Consider the following 21,994-nt stretch of genomic DNA (forward strand, 5'->3'; position numbering starts at 1 on the left):
AAAAATGTTTGCAGGTTACCAGTTTTGAGTTACAGAGGAGGTCTGGGGCTAGAATTACTGCGTTCGCTCTACCGATCGCGGCGATACCTCGCATGTGTGGTTTGAACACCGTTTTCAAAAGCGGGCGCTGCTCACATATGCGCTTGTTTCAGAGCGCAAGCTTGGCGGGACGGGGCGCTTTACATTTATTTCTTATTTATTTTTATTTCTACACTGTCCTTTTTTAAAAAAATAAATAAAAAAAATTGGGTCACTTTTATTCTTATTACAAGGAATTTAAACATCCCTTGTAATAGAAAAAGCATGACAGGGCCTCTTAAATATGAGATCCGGGGTCAAAAAGATCTCACACCTCATATTTACACTAAAATGCAATAAAAATAAAAGGAAAAAAAAAAAAAACTCCTTTAAGAGCCATGGGACGGAAGTGACGTTTGATGTCGCTTCCGCCAGTCAATGCTATGGAGATGGTGGAGGCCATCTTTCCCTCACTCAGCAGCCAGGCATCTACGGGAGAGGATGCGATTGTCTTCCGGCGTGTCCGGTAAGTGGTGGAGACCCTCGAAGGGCCACGGTAGGGGGGCCTCTCCCCCTGCCCCCCGATAAAAGTAATTTCCGCTGCAATGTCCCAGTCCCAATACAAGTAAAAAAAAAAAAAAAAATAATAAAAATGCTATAAATCTATCCCATTTTGTAGACGCTATAACTTTTGTGCAAACCAATCAATATACGCTTATTATGATTTTTTTTAATTACCAAAATCATGTAGAAGAATACATATCGGGCTAAACTGAGGGAAAAAAATTCACTTTTAAAAAAAAAATTGGGATAATTATTAAAGCAAAAATTAAGATATTGTGTTTTTTTTTTTCAAAATTTTTTTTTTTTTATTTATAGCGCAAAAAATAAAACCCGCAGAGATAATCAAATACCACCAAAAGAAAGTTCTATTTGTGGGAAAAAAGGACGTCAGTTTTGTTTGGGTACAACATCGCACAACCGCGCAATTGTCAGTTAAAATGACGCAGTGGCGAATCGCAACAAAAATGCTCTGGTCATTAAGGGGGGGGGGGGTAAAACCTTTCAGTTGAAGTGGTTATTAAACTGATAGCCACTAATTTTTTCCCTTTTTTTGGTTCATTCCTGCTGGCTGGTACATGCACGCTGCTGAAGCAATATCATACATAAAGCAGAAGTTGCAGAGTAGCTGGAACTGAAAATATTTGCACTTAATCTGGAACCCGAGAACATTGATGGTACTTCCAGCATTAATGTGCTGCTTCTGCAGAAATAATAAAGCTTTCCATATATATTCTACACACTTGTACCTCTAGTGTCCAGGTGGCTGTAAAAAAACACTTCTCTGTTACTTCTCCCTCCCTTCCTGGACAGACTTTAGGTCATGACCCAGGAAGGAGTTGACCAGCTGACCTAATTAGAACACGCCCTGCATCATCCACCCTCCGACCTACCATTAGGGCGACCACATTTCCAAACTGCCATTCAGGGACAACCAAAAAAAAATAAAAAATCCCGCTTTCGGAGAGATTGTTCGATAATCAAATCATTAGTACACGGCTGACGCATTTCGATTAAGGCCGGTCATACGAAATTGATAGAAGGAACAAGATTGAACATTTTTCCCGTATGTGAACACAACGAACGATCATCGGATATCGTTGGTATGGTTATCGTACGAAAATTTAAATATCGGGAATTGTACTGCGCATGATCGTAAACAAAGATACCTCTATATGTCATATTGCCTACATGCATGTTCTATTTTAATGAGAGGGGGACATTGGGGATCAGTTGTGGGTGGGTGTTCTGTGTATATATGCAGTTCGCTCTGTCTGTAATAAATAGATAATATATATATAGTGCCTTGCGAAAGTATTCGGCCCCCTTGAACTTTTCAACCTTTTGCCACATTTCAGGCTTCAAACATAAAGATATAAAATTTTAATTTTTTGTGAAGAATCACCAACAAGTGGGACACAATTGTGAAGTGGAACGAAATCTATTGGATAACTTAAACTTTTTTAGCAAATAAAAAACTCAAAAGTGGTGAGTGCAAAATTATTCGGCCCCTTTACTTTCAGTGCAGCAAACTCACTCCAGAAGTTCAGCGAGGATCTCTGAATGATCCAATGTTGTCCTAAATGACTGATGGTGATAAATAGAATCCACCTGTGTGTAATCAAGTCTCTGTATAAATGCACCTGCTCTGTGATAGTCTCAGGGTTCTGTTGAAAGCGCAGAGAGCATCATGAAGACCAAGGAACACACCAGGCAGGTCCGTAATACTGTTGTGGAGAAGTTTAAAGCCGGATTTGGATACAAAAAGATTTCCCAAGCTTTAAACATCCCAAGGAGCACTGTGCAAGCGATCATTTTGAAATGGAAGGAGTATCAGACCACTGCAAATCTACCAAGACCTGGCCGTCCCTCTAAACTTTCAGCTCAGACAAGGAGAAGACTGATCAGAGATGCAGCCAAGAGGCCCATGATCACTCTGGATGAACTGCAGAGAACTACAGCTGAGGTGGGAGAGTCTGTCCATAGGACAACAATCAGTCGTACACGGCACAAATCTGCCCTTTATGGAAGAGTGGCAAGAAGAAAGCCATTTCTCAAAGATATCCATAAAAAGTCTCGTCTAAAGTTTGCCACAAGCCACCTGGGAGACACACCAAACATGTGGAAGAAGGTGCTCTGGTCAGATGAAACCAAAATCCAACTTTTTGCCCACAATGCAAAACGATATGTTTGGCGTAAAAGCAACACAGCTCATCACCCTCAACACACCATCCCCACTGTCACACATGGTGGTGGCAGCATCATGGTTTGGGCCTGCTTTTCTTCAGCAGGGACGGGGAAGATGGTTAAAATTGAGGGGAAGATGGATGCAGCCAAGTACAGGACCATTCTGGATGAAAACCTGTTGGAGTCTGCAAAAGACCTGAAACTGGGACGGAGATTTATCTTCCAACAAGACAATGATCCCAAACATACAGCAAAATCTACAAAGGAATGGTTCACAAATAAACGTATCCAGGTGTGAATGGCCAAGTCAAAGTCCAGACCTGAATCCAATCGAGAATCTGTGGAAAGAGCTGAAAACTGCTGTTCACAAACGCTCTCCATCCAACCTCACTGAGCTCGAGCTGTTTTTCAAGGAAGAATGGGCAATAACTTCAGTCTCTCAATGTGCAAAACTGATAGAGACATACCCCAAGCGACTTGCAGCTGTAATCGCAGCAAAAGGTGGCTCTACAAAGTATTAACGCAAGGGGGCCGAATAATTTTGCACGCCCCACTTTTCATTTTTTTATTAGTTAAAAAAGTTTCAAAAATCCAATAGATTTCGTTCCACTTCACAATTGTGTCCCACTTGTTGGTGATTCTTCACAAAAAATAAAAATTTTATATCTTTATGTTTGAAGCCTGAAATGTGGCAAAAGGTTGAAAAGTTCAAGGGGGCCGAATACTTTCGCAAGGCACTGTATATATAATATATATATATATATATATATATATATATATATATATATATATATATATATATATTTATTTATTAGCCACTTAATAACCGCCCTATAGCCGAATGACGGCTTTAGGGCGGTTTCTTAACTGTGGGAGGCCGTCATATGACGTCCTCCCAGAATTCCGCTCTCGCGCGCCCCCTGGGGCGCGCACTCGAGAGCATCCGTGACCGCCGGGTCCTGTGGACCCGGCGCATCACGGATCACGGTAAACGGCCGCTCATCGCGGCCGTTTACCACGTGATCGCTCCGTCAAATGACGGAGTGATCACTTGTAAACAAACCGGCGTCATGTTATGACGCCGGTTCCTCCCTCCCCCTCTCTGTACCGATCGGAACAGCGGAGGGGGAGGAGATCGGTGTCAGCAGCGATGTGGGCTGCATCTGCAGTGCCCACATCGCTGCTCACCGAAAATTAACCCTTCAATTCCCTGCAAATACTCTGCCATTACTCTGCAATACCCTGCAATACCCTGCATTACTCTGCAATACCCTGCAATAGTCTGCATTACACTGCAATACTCTGCAATACCCTGCCATTACTCTGCATTACTCTGCATTACTCTGCAATACCCTGCAATACCCTGCAACACTCTGCAACACCCACCAATACCCTGCAACACTCTGCAATGCTCTGCAACACCCGCCAATACCGTGCAACACTCTGCAATGCTCTGCAACACCCGCCAATACCGTGCAACACTCTGCAATGCTCTGCAACACCCTCCAATATCCTGCAACGCTCTGCAACACCCGCCAATACCCTGCAACACTCTGCAATGCTCTGCAACACTCTGCAATGCTCTGCAACACCCACCAATACCGTGCAACACTCTGCAATGCTCTGCAACACCCGCCAATACCGTGCAACACTCTGCAATGCTCTGCAACGCAATACTCTGCAACGCCATACTCTGAGATACCCAGCCATACTCTGATATACCCAGCCATACCCAGCCATAGTCGGTGATACCCTGCAATACCCAGCCATAGACACACCCCCCCCTCCCGCCGCCCTCCGGTGCTTCTACCGACTCGCCAATACTATCAAATCCAGAATCTTTTTTTTTTTTTTTTTTTTTTTTTTTTTCAGGCTTCCCAGCTTAGAGGTGAGATGTGGGGTCTTATTGACCCCACATCTCACTGTAAAGAGGACCTGTCATGCCATATTCCTATTACAAGGGATGTTTACATTCCTTGTAATAGGAATAAAAGTGATCAAAAAATTTATTTTTGGGGAAAAAAATGTCAAACTAAAATAAATAAAGTAAAATGAACAATAAATTTTTTTTTTTTTTTTTAAAGCGCCCCTGTCCCCATTTGCTCGCATGCAGAAGCGAACGCATACGTAAGTCCCGCCCACATATGAAAACGGTGTTCAAACCACACGTGAGGTATCGCTGCGTACGTTGGAGCGAGAGCAATAATTCTAGCCCTAGACCTCCTCTGTAACTCAAAACATATAACCAGTAAAAAAAAAATTAAATCGTCGCCTATGGGGATTTTTAAGTAGCGACGTTTGGCGCCATTCCACGAGCCTGTGCAATTTTGAAGAGTGACATGTTAGGTATCTATTTACTCGGTGTAACTTCATCTTTCACATTATGCAAAAACTGGGCTAACTTTACTGTGTTTTTTTTTTAAGCACAAAACAGTTTTTTTTCCAAAAAAAAGCATTCGAAAAATTGCTGCGCAAATACCGTGCGAGATAAAAAGTTGCAACGACCACCATTGTATTCTCCAGGGTGTTTGCTAAAAAAAACATATATAATGTTTTGGGATTCGATGTAATTTTCTAGCAAATAAATTATTATTTTTACATGTAGGAGAGAAATGTCAGAATTGGCCTGGGTGCTCCAGAACGCCTGATGGCGCTCCCTGCATGTTGGGCCTCTGTATGTGGCCACACTGTGTAAAAGTCTCACACATGTGGTATCGCCGTACACGGGAGTAATAGCAGAATGTGTTTTGGGGTGTAATTTGTGGTATGGATATGCGGTGTGTGAGAAATAAACTGATAAGATGACAATTTTGTGAAAAAAAAAAAAAAAAGTAAAAAAAATCTTGATTTTGCAAAGAATTGTGGGAAAAAATGACAACTTCAAAAAACTCATCATGCCTCTTACTAAATACATTGGAATGTCTTCTTTCCAAAAAGGGGTCATTTGGGGGGTATTTGTACTTTTCTGGCATGTTGGGGTCTCAAGAATTGAAATAGGCCGTCAGTACTTCAGGTGTGATCAATTTTCAGGTATTGGCACCATAGCTTGTGGACTCTATAACTTTCACAAAGACCAAATAATATCCACCAATTTGTACTTATTTTTACCAAAGATATGTAGTGGTATAAATTTTGGCCAAAATTTATGAAGAAAAAATTACTAATCTGCTAAATTTTATAACAGAAATGAAGAAAAATTCATTTTTTTACAGAATTTTCTGTATTTTTTCTTTTATAGCACAAAAAATAAAAAAACCAGCGGTAATTAAATACCACCAAAAGAAAGCTCCATTTGTGTGAAAAAAAGGACAAAAATTCCATATAGGTCCAGTGTTGCATGACTGAGTAATTGTCATTCAAAATGTGAGAGCACCGAAAGCTGAAAATTGGTCTGGTTATTAAGGGTGTTTAAGTGCCCAGTGGTCAAGTGGTTAATATACTATTATATATAATAGATAAATAAATGTAATAAATATTAAATAGATGAGTAATGATGGCAACTGATGTTGGTACTGATATGTGGCAATGACGAGCACTTATAGGCTATAATATAATCTAATATTTGTGATGTACCTTTTCCCTAATATAATAGCATATGATTTTATAATGTAATTTATTTAATTTGTTTGATATTCATATACCAGCAATATCTAAAAATAATAGTAACACATATAGTAACAATGTCAAACACATAACTTTATTAAACGTTAACGATTATTACAAGTAATGAGGCAAAAAATAAATAAATACAATAACTAAACAAGAATAGATAATGATTTACAGCTGTGTGTAGTTGTAGTCATTTGACCACTGTGAGAGTCCATTCACACAGGGCCAACATGACTTTGCGCGAGACTTTGGGAGGCAACTTGGACACGACTTGAGTATAAATCACAGCACGACTTGAGGCAACTTATAAGGCAACTTGAAGTTGCTTCCAGGACAGGGGACTTTACCAGTGGCCAATCACATAATAATCAGCTCTGTGGGAGGGAGGGGGTTTGCCTAGAAAACGATTTTTTATTTCCTGGAAAGTTGCTTCAGTTAAGACAGGGGATCCGACTTGGAGGCAACTTCTATTGAAATCAATGGGTACAAGTTGCCTAGAAGTCGGATTGAAGTAGTACAGGAACCTTTTCAGAAGTCGAAGCGACTTCAGTAGTGTGCATTAAGGGCCGGTTCACACAGGGGGCGACACGAGGCGACACGACTTGGGAAGGCAAGTCGGAGACGACTTGTATCCGACTTAACAGCGCGACTTGGGGCGACTTACAAGTCCCCTCCAGGACAGGGAACTGTACAAGTGAGCTTTCACCCCTTGTGACATCATTCCTGTTCCTGTCTTCTTCCTTGTTCCTGTTCTTCCCTGTTGTTCTGTGTCCAAAATGCTCTCTGTGCGTTACCTTATGTCAGCTGTCCTAACAGCTGGTTTGGCAGTACTGATGGAAGAGGAAGAAGAAGAAATGAAGCGGAGGAGGAGGATGGGAAGAAGACGTCGCTACTGGATCCATCCAATCATTGCCAATCGACATAACAGAGGGCAGTTCTGGGCTATGTATGAGAACTTGCGTAGTTTTGATGACAAGTTTTTCAAGTATACACGGATGTCGATCACAAGGCAAGTACATATGCTGTATGTCATTGTCCACTTTCCACGTCACTTGCCACAAGTTGTGGATTGTCGACCTGCCACGTCCCTTGCCACATGTGCCATGTCACATGCCACGCGACGTGCCGCGCTTGGCACAAGACGTGCCGCGCTTGGCACAAGACGTGCCACGAGACCTGCCACGGGTGCCACGAGACGTGCCACGGGACCTGCCACGGGACGTGCCACGGGACCTGCCACGGGACCTGCCACGGGACCTGCCACGGGTGCCACGGGACGTGCCATGGGACCTGCCACGGGTGCCACGGGACCTGCCACGAGACGTGCCACGGGACCTGCCACGGGTGCCACGGGACCTGCCACGGGTGCCACGAGACGTGCCACGGGACCTGCCACGGGACCTGCCACGGGTGCCACGGGACCTGCCACGGGAGCCACGAGACGTGCCACGGAACGTGCCACGGGACCTGCCACGGGTGCCACGGGACCTGCCACGGGTGCCACGGGACCTGCCACGGGACCTGCCACGGGTGCCACGAGACCTGCCACGGGTGCCACGGGACGTGCCACGGGTGCAACGTGACCTGCCACAGGTGCCACGGGACGTGCCACGGGACGTGCCACGGGTGCCACGGGACGTGCCACGGGTGCCACGGGACCTGCCACGGGTGCCACGTGACTTGGCACAGATGGCACATGACATACCAGAAGTAGTGTGTTTGCTAGCAGTAAGTGTTCCCAAATATGTGGCCTTAAAGTCATGTTGCAAAAGCATTTTTCAGGAGTAAAATAGAGTAGTTTTCCCCTTCCACATTACCTGTCACAGGTGTCACACATTCCACACTTTGTGTATTGTCTACTTAACACATGACTTGCTACGTCACCTCACCCTAGCTAAATCCCTTCAATCGGATGATTTATATTTGGCATATTGTTGATGCGATAATGTGTGTGTGTGTGTAGATACCAGTGGTTTATATTTCTTATTTTCAACATAGATGATTAAAAAAAAAAATTTTGTTGCAGTTTTGACGAATTGCTTGGTCTGGTTGACATCCATCTTGAGCGACAGAACACAACATACAGGAAGAGTATCTCATCCATTGAAAGACTAATTATTACATTAAGGTAAACTGTCTTTCTGGTGCGCAATACACTTTGCATCCTCACAGCTCAGCGCTACAATTAGCGTGGAGGAGCAGAGCAGGAGAGCTGCTGAGTGTCAGCAGCTCTCACATCTTGGAGGGGATAGAAGAGACCCATTGATGATGTTTGATTATTATTTTTTGTGTGAAGGAGCAGAAGATGAAGCTTTGCTCCAATGCTGCAGCCACCTAGGTAATTATTTTTGACATAAAAAAACATATCATGTAATTAATATGTAATAAAATAACACACAAACATACCACACATTAGCAAAACATAAACTTTTTTTAATATTAAAATTTTTTTTTCAAACTAGCACCAAAAAACATTAAAAATTTTGTTAACAAATAGCAGCATAACTAATTTTTTTAAACCAAAGAAAATAATTAAACAAATTACAAATTGTGATAAGTGGAAAAATTATCAGGTTCAGTCGAAGGCATGGGGGAAGGTGTGGGTGGGACAGCATCACGGGTGGCCATTGCAGGGGTTGGCAATGGATAGGGCATGGGGGCATTGGTGTTTTGGACAGTGTTGCCATATTCATCAGAATATGGCCTGTAACGAGGGGAATAGTAGGGGTGGGTTCTGGGTGGCGGGGGATTATGATAATTTGGGATGGGTACTGATGGGGGTGGTGGTGGGGCAAACATTGGAGAGGGGGCAGTGGCGGCTGGCTGGTAGGCTATATTAGCCTCAAGGAGATCAATAATGGGTTTTTTGACATATCCCTGGCGCTCCTGTGGCACTTTTTTTAGCATTGCTGCCACCATTATTCCGAAGCCACTTTCGGCACTCTCCATGTCTGCCAATTTGTTGTTCATTCGCTCCATCAGTGTGGCAAATCTGTCCATGTTGCTCTGATGTCGAATTGGTCTGCCCGATCTTCCCGGTAGAGCGGTACGCTCGGGTTCTTGTGAAAATTCCTGCTGCCCGACCTCAGCCATACTGTTATTGGCCGGCTGGAAATCCTCATGGAAGTTTGTCTCCATAGCGTTTTGCACAGTACTCTCGAGCAAAGACGGAGAAGGTGCCCCTTCCTCTTCGCCGGGAGCATTGCCCGCTGCAGCACATGGCGCAGATGCACCTGCCTGGTCAGGGTGCGGCATACTTGATTGTGTTCTGCATGAAAGATAGAATACAATTATTATAACCTTATACAACTGTATAGTATCACTGTCCGAATATGAAAAATATCTTAAGCTCTAAGATCCATGAACGGCCTCAGGAACTCCATCTCTGACGCATGGATGTAGGGTACTACCCTTTTCCCCCCGGAACCACTTCTTTGATTGGCGACTTTTTTTTAAGTACCTGTTGAAACAGTCCCTGAGGCCCTTCCACCTCGTTTGTAAGATGGTCACTGCAAAACATAAACAGGAACATAATCAATTCTTTTGCTTTTCAGATACCTTGCAACAGGTCATTCTATTGTAAGTCTATATTATGAGTTCATGGCTGGCAAGTCGACTATCAGCTATATCATCCGAGACACCTGCAAAGTTTTATGGGACGTGCTTAACACCATGGTGATGAAGAGGCCGACACCTGAAACGTGGCGTGATATAGCAAATCAATTTTGGAGTAGGTGCAATTTTCCCAATTGCATTGGAGCTATCGATGGGAAGCATGTACGTGTACAAAAGCCTGTGGGTAGCGGAAGTATGTACTTTAACTACAAAAAATATTGCTCCTTTGTACTGCTCGCTGTTACAGATTCCAACTACTGTTTCACATATGTAGACATTGGATCCTATGGAGGTAGCTGTGATGCAAGGATTTTTGGAAATTCATCCTTTGGTGAAAGACTACGGGAGAATCTACTTGATATTCCTGAAAATTGCCCTCTTCCTGGCACAGCTGAACCTGCGCTACCCTATGTGTTTGTTGCGGATGAGGCCTTTGCATTGGGTGAACACATGATGAGGCCTTACTCTAGTAGGCACCTGTCCACTCCTAAAAGGATTTTCAACTACCGGTTAACAAGGGCAAGAAGGGTGGTTGAGTGTAGTTTTGGAATTCTAGCCAATAAATGGCGCTTCCTACATACTACAATAAGCTTAAATATTGAAAATGCTATAAAATTATATAACTCAGGGAGAAGGGGAAGGGGAATATAGCAGGGGATTTTCCACGGTGCAGTATAATACTAACAAAATCTCATAAAAAATTCATATAATTTTATTTAATATTAAAATACATAAATGCAAATGTATAAATTCAATAATATACAGAGGACAGTGAATACATAGCTATTAAATTTTGGGGGTTCCAATAGTCAATGTTGATGAGATAAACGCACTTCTTCCCAACATGTTTCGCAATGAGCTTCTTCAGGGGAATGTGCAACTAACAGCAAAAAGAATAATTAATAGTTTGTAAAAAACAAAATATTATACAGTAAATAGATCAGAAAAAAAAAAAAAATATTTTCAATTCGATATAAAAACACGAATTGTCCCAATGTGCGTGGTCTAATACAGCAGCGCTTACCCTGATCAAGAACTACACCGCAACCCCGGAACCGACAAACGATGTTAAGAAAATGTTTGGGCGCCACACAGCCAAACAAAGTACCCCCCGGGCACAAATGGAGGACACAGATGGGGGTAAGTCAGCGCTAAAAGATAAATTATGAAAATAAATGAAAGAACATTATAATAAATGTAGAAAAATACATTTTTTAATATATGATATTGGTTGGTATATTGTCCTCAAATATGTGAGGAAATACGGGCATAAGCCTCCATATTATATTTGTTAGGAAAATATTTTATCAGTAGAAGATAATTGAGCAATATAGAAGAGTTTTCTTCTCTGTATAGGACTAATATTGGCAGCAGTATTTAAACTAATAATAACTCTATGTAGAGTATACAGAGTCAGGAATAAAAAATGTAGTAGAATAAATAAACAAAAAGTTTTTTACCTGCTAATGAAAATAGACTGAAATGTATTTAAATGTATCAATACAGACACATAAACAGCAGATTGGGTCAGATAGATATACTGCTCAAGCAGGCTGGTAACTGCGGGACTATTGCTTCCCCTGAGTGGCTGTATTCCCTAAAAATAGTTAAAATAAACATAAGTCAAACTTTATAAGTTAGTGAGAAGTAAGGTACAGCCAACCAGGATATAGCCTATAAGTTACCAAGGAGTGGAGAGTCCGACGATGCAGCCATGTACGTGTCAAGCCTCTGACTGATTTTCCCCTGAGCAGCGCTGCTTATAACCCCCCCATCCATCGAGCCGGCGTCTTACGTCACCGGCTCGATGCGGACACAATGAGGAAGGCACTGCGCATGTACGGAGACCATGGCGCCGACGCATAAACTACATTTCCCATAGTTCCGCAGTGCTGACTGATGTAATGGTCAGCAGGGTGGTTGCCAGCTGGAGAGCTAGATGCGGGAGCGGGACAGTGTTGGCTCTCCACCCTCTGGGCGGAGCCGACACGAATGCAGAGACGGCAGCGTAATAGATGGGCTCCCAACCCTAAAAGGGGAACATCCACAGTGACCCACCAAAAACGGGCACCCCGAGGATATGATCACCTCGGGGCACCCTGAGTGTCCGTATGTCCCCACATACTAAGACCCGGTGGAAAATAACAAAGGTTCGCTAGGGCGCTGCACACTAGTCGGCTCATAGAGTGCAGTGCAGGAGGGCAGTAAAACGCCAATGTGTGGGTGGCAATCATATGGAGCAATAAAGACCCCCATATATGCTAACCACAAGATCCACCATTACACCAAGCACAAAGGGACATATGGAAAAAGACCCTATATTTACTTAAGTTTTAACACAGTATACTAAATATACAAAAATGGACTTTGTTACAGCATAGTATAAACATATCATTAATAGAATAAAGAAAAAGGAAATTTTTTTTTGTTGAAATAAACAATGGGGGGGGGGGGGGGAAAGGGGAGGGAGGAAGGGAAAGAAAAAGGAAAAAGGAAGAAGAAAAGGGGGAGAGGGGGAAGGAAAGAAAAGGAAAATTGTGTCTTCTCTCTCTTTGATCCAAAGAAACACAGGAGCCCCAGGTGGGAGCAGGGGGGAACCAGAGAACAGGTCACAGAATTAAACTATAAGAAGGACCTATAACTGATGTTTTTGTTAAAGCCCGGATACTGAGTGGCTTTTAAGGTAAAGATCCATCTGGCTTCGGTTTGTAGAAGAAGCTTATCCACTGAGCCACCTCGTGAATTTAAAGGAATATGAGCCAGAGCTGTAAATCGAATCCAATTTGGATCAAAAGAGTGATGAATACCAATGTGTCTACTAATGGCCGTAACTATTTTTTTGTTTAGAATTGGTTTAATGTGATCCTTAATTCTAATTGAGAACATTCTTTTAGTCTTGCCGACATAGAAACCTCCACAGCGGCATTGAGCCAAATACACTATGCCGGAAGTGGAGCATGTGACACAGAACTTTGGAATCAACCAGCTGCCATTGGGTAATTTAATTTTGCAAGAGTTATTAATGTATGGACATATTTCACAGTGACCACATGAGTACGTACCTAGTTGTTTATGTTGGGTCATTGATGAGATGTCAGAAAAATGACTTTTGACTAAGCAATCTTTGAGAGATTGTGGTCTCTTAAAGGTAATTGATGGTGAATCATTTATATACTGATTGACAATAGGATCAGCTTGTAGCAAAGGCCAGAATCGCTGGATTATGGCACGAAACGATTTGTGTTGATTTGAATATTTAGTTACAATACGTACAGTATCTGCTACATTTTTGTTTTTCGTAGAGAACAGCAAAGTGGTTCTGTCTTTCTCTTTTACTTTATTGTAGGATTTTTTGAGAGATGCGTGGCTGTAGCCACGTGTTCGAAGCCGTTTGTATAGATCCTTTGCTGCAGTTTGAAAATCTGAATTGTTACTACAGTTACGTTTAATTCTTAAATACTGACTGTAGGGAATACTTTTAAGAAGAGGTTCCGGGTGAAAGCTTGTCGCATGCAATATCGTATTGCCTGCGGTAGGCTTTCTGTATAGAGTAGAATGAAGATTGCCTGTAGTATCGACTTTAATTATCAAGTCTAGGAATTCTATAGATTCCTGACTGTAGTTTAATGTGAATTTTAAATTAAAAGAATTTATTGAAAGCAGATCAAAAAAGTGTATCAGCTCTGATTCCGACCCTGACCAAAAAAACAGGACATCATCGATGTACCTATACCAAGCTAAAACATTGTCCATGAAGGGAGCAAGGTCTTCTCGTGAGAAAATATCTTTTTCCCACCCCCCCCAGGTACAGGTTGGCGTACGATGGGGCACATTTAGTCCCTATTGCAACCCCCTGCACCTGGAGGAAGTGGGATTGGTTGAACTGAAATACGTTATGTTTCAAAATAAAATCCAGTAATTCAATCACAAATTCATTGTAGGCAGAAAATGTTGAACCTCTTTCCTCCAAATGCGAACGTATTGTTTGTATGCCCTTATGGTGTGGAATGGCATTGTATAAACACTCCACATCAATGGAGACCAGCCATGATTGTGCGGGTAAAGTGTTACCTTCAAGTGTCTTTAAAAGATCAATGGTGTCTTTCACATAAGAGGAAAGAGAGACGACATGAGGGGTAAGGTAGTTATCGACCAGGCTACTGGCGTTCTCTGTTAGGCTTTCACAACTAGAAATAATGGGACGCCCAGGAGGATCAGTTATTGATTTGTGTACCTTAGGAAGGGCATAAAAAGTAGCCAGTTTGGGATCCTTGATATTAAGGTAATCCCAAGTGCCTTTATCTATGATACCTGATTGGTATGCTCTGAATATAATTTTACGATATTGTGCATCAAAATGAGAAATTAGAGAGACAGATATAGGCCGATACCAATCGGAATTATTAAGAATCTTAAGGCACATATTGAGGTATTGTGAAACGTTCATAACCACAATGTTTCCACCCTTATCTGCGGGTTTGATGACAATATTTGAATTTGCTTGGAGTTGTTTCAATGCCTTGAATTGATCATGTGTTAGATTGTGTCTATTGGTAGGTGAAAAATTGGTTTGTTCAATTACTCTACAGACTTGTTGTGTGAATGCCCAAATATTGGGATTGGTATTTAGAAGTGGGAAATGTTTAGATTTGGGTCTAAAGGTTTCTAAGGGGGGGAAAGAAACAGATCTCACCGATAGACCAATGGGAGAGAGAACCCTAAAAGGGGAACATCCACAGTGACCCACCAAAAACGGGCACCCCGAGGATATGATCACCTCGGGGCACCCTGAAAATGCTATAACTGCTGTAAAAGCAGCATGCGTGCTGCACAATTTTGTCAGAGTCAGGGACGGATATTGTTTTGAGGATTCTCTAATACACGAAATGGAAAGTGCACACATCAGTGCTACAAGGGGATCCACTGATGGTGCCACAGTGCGCGATCAATTTAGCTCCTATTTCAATTCACCGGCTGGTGCAGTACCGTGGCAGATGGACGCCATTTCCTAATCAACTTCATAAATATTTTTACACAACTGTTTAGATTTCATATCCAGTATCTTTTTTTGAATTTTTGAGTACTGTTGTTAACATGTGATGATATTGATTATTGTTTTTTAAGTAAAGTTGTCTGCTATGTTTTTTTTGTTATTTGTTATTATATGTTCAATAAATTTAATATGTTAAAATTATGTTGAACTTACTTTTGCTGTGGTTATATTGTTCAATCATTATTGGAATAAAATTATCATAGTGCTACACATCAGTGACAGACTTCACAAGGTTGCGCCATAATCTTGCCCTAGAGTTAATAGGCACCATTAGGAACCCCAAGTGCCAGGTGACCTGTAATGAGTGCCATGTAAAATGTCACATGTGGCAGGTCCCGTGGCACGTCCCGTGGCAGGTCCCGTGGCACCCGTGGCAGGTCCCGTGGCACCCGTGGCAGGTCCCGTGGCACCCGTGGCAGGTCCCGTGGCACCCGTGGCAGGTTACGTGGCACGTCCTGTGGCACATCTCGTGGCACGTCTCGTGGCAGGTCTCGTGGCAGGTCTCGTGGCACGTCCCGTGGCACGTCCCGTGGCACGTCTCGTGGCACCCGTGGCACGTCCCGTGGCACGTCCCGTGGCACCCGTGGCAGGTCCCGTGGCACCCGTGGCAGGTCACGTGGCACATCAAGTTGGTATTGAAACAATGCTTTTTTGAAGCAAAAACGTGGGGAATACAGTTCAGACACCATTAGAACAGTCAGTTCATCTAATGTTCATGTAATTGGATCTATTGTTGCTCGGGTGTTATATTTTGGATGACGGGGATCTAGGGGGAGGAACCAAGGAATGTTGTGAAAGGGGGCATTTATGCACCGATTCTCTGTGCAAAAGAAGACCTACAAGACCTATATTGAACTACAACAATCATGCATAGTGAAGGAGAAAAGACATATAAACTTACTTTTTGCAGAGCGGTCGGCCTGCGACAAGACATCCCAGTCTTCAAAAGACAGGCGGCAGATCTCCAGCCAGGCACTCTCTCTTTTTTGGATCAATTGATATGATTTGTCGGTCTTGGCATAGAGGCACCTTCTCTCCCTAACATATCGGATCAGGGACTCGTTGTCGACAGGATCTCTCCTGTTCACTGCAGACATTTTGGTCAGTGGAGAGAGCTCTTGTTGTGTGTTCAAGATCAGGAGGAGGAAAACGAAAGTAAAATGTGTATGGGAAGGAGGGGCTGCTTGCAGCGGGGGCTGGGTGACTTCCTGTCAAGTAGCCTGCAGATGAACAGGGGAGGCGACTTCCATTGAAAAGAATGGGTACAAGTCGCCTAGAAGTCGTTTCAAAGTAGTACAGGAACCTTTTTTAAAAGTCGGAGCTACTGCAGTAGCGTCTATTAAGACAGCTCCATTGACTCATTGTTATTTCTGCAGCGCGACTTGGAGGGGACTTGAGGCGACCTAGAGCGACCTGAAGTCGGATCGCAGTCGCCCGCAGTGTGAACCGGCCCTAAGACGGCTCTCATTCACTTACATTGATTTTATCATGTTGCGCGACTTGAGGCAACTTGGGACGACTTAAAGTCGGATCCAAAGTTGCTCCTGTGTGAATGGACTCTAAGCCCTTGTACAAACGGTCGGAGAATCCGTCGGAATGTGTCCTATCGGACCGTGTTGTCGGATAATCCGACTGTGTGTGGTATGCATCAGACTGATTCCGTCGGACCCAATTTTCCAACTTGTTGGAAATATTTTCCGACCAACTGGTTCGATCGGACATACTCCGATCATGTGTAGAGAATTTTGATCGGACCAAGTGCCACGCATGCTCAGATCAAATTCCTACATCAAAGCTATTGACTACTAGCCTGAACGTAGTCCCGTCGTAACGAAATTACGTCATCACGTTCTGAATGATCGGATTTTTCGACAACTTAGTCCGACCGTGTGTATACAACAGTTTCGGGCAAAATCCAACGGATTTGGTTGTCGAAATCTCCGACCGTGTGTACAGGGGCTTAGGGTGGCCTATCCCTGGGAGCATATTGCCAATGTGGGCCTTGCTGCTGCAATGGTTGGGGACACCATGGGAGGAACAGGTGTTGGTGGTACAGCTTGTTGTTCTGCCAAATAGGTATTATGGGTTAATTTAACATCAACACCTTTTGTGTAGAACCTCAAGGAGTAACTTCTCGGCCAGTTGTTGTTTTTGCTCAGTGCACATCAATTTCAGTTTGTTGGCTACAACAATAGCAAAGCCATCAGAGTCATCCGGTCTCCTCTGTAATGCAGCAGTTGCCTGAGCTAGAAATGCAGATGTACCTTCTGAAGTTTTTCTCTTCTTTCCTCTTGGCTCCGGTGTTTGAAATGGGGAAACGGTGGTTGTAATCGACTCTGTGTTTTCCTGGGTGATATATAAAAATGAGCCATTTAATAATTATATACACCTACATTATATGATGACATTCATAAATGAACCATATTTCTATTCACCTGTGTCAATAATTCTTCACCCGAGTTTTCACAATCCTGTTCCAGGGAGAGACAATCAGGTGCTGGTGAAGTAGCAGAGGATGATGGCAGAGTACTAATTGAAGATCTGGAGTCAATCTCTTCTGTAAGACATTGTAAACTTTCATAGTACCATAAGCGTGGTACATCGATATCATCCGTACCTGCACCTGATTTTTGGGAAGCTCTGATCTTATTAAACTCTTTTTTTAAATACAGTCCTCAGATTTGCTATTTTTTTCGTAACATAGTCCATTGTTGGATTCGGGCAAACAGCTTTGCATAATTCAACAAGTTTCTCCAGTGCCTCATGCCTTTTGTTACGGTCGTAGTATCCCTTCGACTTAACTTTCCACAGGCAGGGTAGTTGTCTATACCTCTCAATAAATTGTATAAGGAAATCAGGCCTGGTGAATTTATTCGCCATACCTAGGAAAAGCATAGAAATGCTCAACATTTGGAAAATAACATGCTTGGACATATATAACTAACAACTGTCCATTATTCTGAGGGGACTGTCCCTGATTGTAAGTAAATTCCCCCTGTCCCTCTTTCCGTAGTCAAATATTAAATAGACAGATCTACATTGCTGCATCTGTAAATTTAATCAATGTTCACGGTCAAGGATCAAAGCACATTTTTCTTTTTCCCATATCTTTAAGCCCTTGTACACACAGTCGGAGATTCCGACAACCAAGTCCGTCGGATTTTGTCCGAAACTGTTGCATACACACGATTGGACAAAGTTGTAGAAAAATCTGATCTTTCAGAACGTGATGACGTAATTTAGTTACGATGGGACTACGTTCAGGCTAGTAGCCAATAGCTTTGATGTAGGAATTTGATCTGAGCATCCGTGACACTCTGTCCGATCGGAATTCTCTACACATGATCGGAGTATGTCCTATCGGACCAGTTTGTCGGAAAATATTTCCAGCAAGTTGGAAAATTTGGTCCGACGGAAACAGTCCGATGCATACCACACACAGTCGGATTATCCGACAACACGGTCCGATAGGACACATTCCGACGGATTCTCCGACCGTGTGTACAAGGGCTAATACATTGTTATTAGTATGTTCTTGGGTGTGTGTGTGCGTATGTATGTATGTATGTATGTGTGCGTGTGTGTGTGTATATATATATATATATATATATATGTATATATATATATATATATATATATATATATATATATATATATATAATATATATATATATACAGTGCCTTGCGAAAGTATTCGGCCCCTTTGAACTTTTCAACCTTTTGCCACATTTCAGGCTTCAAACATAAAGGTATAACATTTAAATTTTTTGTGAAGAATCACCAACAAGTGGGACACAATTGTGAAGTGGAACGAAATCTATTGGATATTTTAAACTTTTTTAGCAAATAAAAAACTGAAAAGTGGTGCGTGCAAAATTATTCGGCCCCTTTACTTTCAGTGCAGCAAACTCACTCCAGAAGTTCAGCGAGGATCTCTATATGATCCAATGTTGTCCTAAATGACTGATGGTGATAAATAGAATCCACCTGTGTGTAATCAAGTCTCTGTATAAATGCACCTGCTCTGTGATAGTCTCAGGGTTCTGTTGAAAGCGCAGAGAGCATCATGAAGACCAAGGAACACACCAGGCAGGTCCGTAATACTGTTGTGGAGAAGTTTAAAGCCGGATTTGGATACAAAAAGATTTCCCAAGCTTTAAACATCCCAAGGAGCACTGTGCAAGCGATCATTTTGAAATGGAAGGAGTATCAGACCACTGCAAATCTACCAAGACCTGGCCGTCCCTCTAAACTTTCAGCTCAGACAAGGAGAAGACTGATCAGAGATGCAGCCAAGAGGCCCATGATCACTCTGGATGAACTGCAGAGAACTACAGCTGAGGTGGGAGAGTCTGTCCATAGGACAACAATCAGTCGTACACTGCACAAATCTGGCCTTTATGGAAGAGTGGCAAGAAGAAAGCCATTTCTCAAAGATATCCATAAAAAGTCTCGTCTAAAGTTTGCCACAAGCCACCTGGGAGACACACCAAACATGTGGAAGAAGGTGCTCTGGTCAGATGAAACCAAAATCGAACTTTTTGCCCACAATGCAAAACGATATGTTTGGCGTAAAAGCAACACAGCTCTTCACCCTCAACACACCATCCCTGCTGTCACACATGGTGGTGGCAGCATCATGGTTTGGGCCTGCTTTTCTTCAGCAGGGACAGGGAAGATGGTTAAAATTGAGGGGAAGATGGATGCAGCCAAATACAGGACCATTCTGGATGAAAACCTGTTGGAGTCTGCAAAAGACCTGAAACTGGGACGGAGATTTATCTTCCAACAAGACAATGATCCCAAACATACAGCAAAATCTACAAAGGAATGGTTCACAAATAAATGTATCCAGGTGTTAGAATGGCCAAGTCAAAGTCCAGACCTGAATCCAATCGAGAATCTGTGTGAAGAGCTGAAAACTGCTGTTCACAAATGCTCTCCATCCAACCTCACTGAGCTCCAGCTGTTTTGCAAGGAAGAATGGGCAAGAATTTCAGTCTCTCGATGTGCAAAACTGATAGAGACATACCCCAAGCGACTTTCAGCTGTAATCGCAGCAAAAGGTGGCTCTACAAAGTATTAACGCAAGGGGGCTGAATAATTTTGCACGCCCCACTTTTCATTTTTTTATTAGTTAAAAAAGTTTCAAAAATCCAATAGATTTCGTTCCACTTCACATTTGTGTCCCACTTGTTGGTGATTCTTCACAAAAAATAAAAATTTTATATCTTTATGTTTGAAGCCTGAAATGTGGCAAAAGGTTGAAAAGTTCAAAGGGGGCCGAATACTTTCGCAAGGCACAAAGCATCTTGTTGTATGTTTGGTGCATATATCGTAGCCAAAGTTACTTTTACTCCATCAATATGGCCTTTAAGAAATAGGAAGCGTCCATTCCCATCCACTTGTTTGTCCAAAAGGGACCAAGATATCCGATTAGATATGAGAATGGACACCCCCTTAGATTTTGCTTCTTGATTGTGTGCATGATAAACACAGGGAAAAAAATCTGTTCTGAAGTAAGGGGAGTCCACCCGTCCTAAAATGCGTTTCCTGTACAAATGCTACATCTGTACTTCACCATTGGAGCCCCCCTCCCCTTTCTTGTTTTTATGAGATCCTGCCATTTGCATTAACTGATGTGGGGACAGTTTCCATAACCTGGAAGTAGGGGTACACCACCTGGATAGCCTGAGATCCCTGTTTTCTGCTGTTTACCTTACAGCAGTAAGGTAAGGGGCCATTTCATTTGATACGTGTGGGACACTGAAGAGGCACAGGAGTGGTATCTACACGGGTTTATCTGGCACCTTATACCTGGAGAAGCACTATATAAAGCACGTGGCACTTTATATGCTGCCTAAGAGACTGTTATTTTTTCTTTTCTCTAGTTTTTATATTTTAATTGCACTGTGTGATTCACGTTTATGCTATTATTAATACAGTTTGCAATGTCTTTGGAGTAATTAGTTTACGTGCATGACATATTCTCACTGGTATATGCGATTTTTGGAGACACTGGACACTCCTATTGTGTAAATGTTTTTTTATCTTTTATGCAATTTGTAGTATTTGACACTTCATTTACGGACCACTCTTGATCACGTTAGATGAGTCCACACTACTGTAGAGTTTTATGTAACTGTGGATGTAATTATTAGGCACTTTAGATTTTATGTGACTTTTATTAAGCACTTGGACACTTTATATCATATACTTAGCTTATTATTTAGCATTTGACATTTTATTTACGGACTACGGCCCGACACGACAGTTGGATTTATAATATTGGTATATGTAACTTTGTATGCAACTTTGTATGCAGTTGAGAGTTGTTTATTCACTTTAATTGAGCGCAATATCACTTATTTGATTTTTGTCACATAATTTTAGTTATGGAGCTCCAAAGATAGTAACAACCAGATGAGGAACGTTCGCTTAACTGCAACACCACCCAACACCATATTGAATATTAATACATAGTAATACAACTCTGAGTCTGCAGATCTCTCTCTCTCTATACACACGCACACTGTATATAGAGGACACACACACACATCCCCCCCCACTCAGAGCTGTATTTCTATTGGTTCACCTGGGTTCCTCCAGCTGTAGAAGGAATACAACTCCCAGCACCCCCCTCCTCCCTCTTGCTGAGCCTTGTACTCTTCCCCCCCATGCTGTGCTTGTTCCCATACCTGGCAGGTCACTATCCCCCCCCCCCCGCTGAACTCTCTGCCCCCCCCCCAGATCCTCACCTGTTGGTCACACTGCGGACAGGAATTGATGGCCATCTTCACTTTCTTGGCTCTGCCACAGACATGCTCCTTCCCGCTGTGTGCGCGCCTCCCCCTCTCCACCACCGCCAACAGCCGCGGCTCGCTCTCGCCTCCTCCCTGCTTTGCTTACACGTTCACACAGTCATCAGAAGAGCGCCTCGGGAGCATGCAT

This window comes from Lithobates pipiens, unplaced genomic scaffold (genome assembly GCF_037356315.1).
Source record: "Lithobates pipiens isolate NorthernLeopardFrog02 unplaced genomic scaffold, aLitPip1_a1.2 Scaffold_19, whole genome shotgun sequence".
NCBI lineage: Eukaryota > Metazoa > Chordata > Amphibia > Anura > Ranidae > Lithobates > Lithobates pipiens.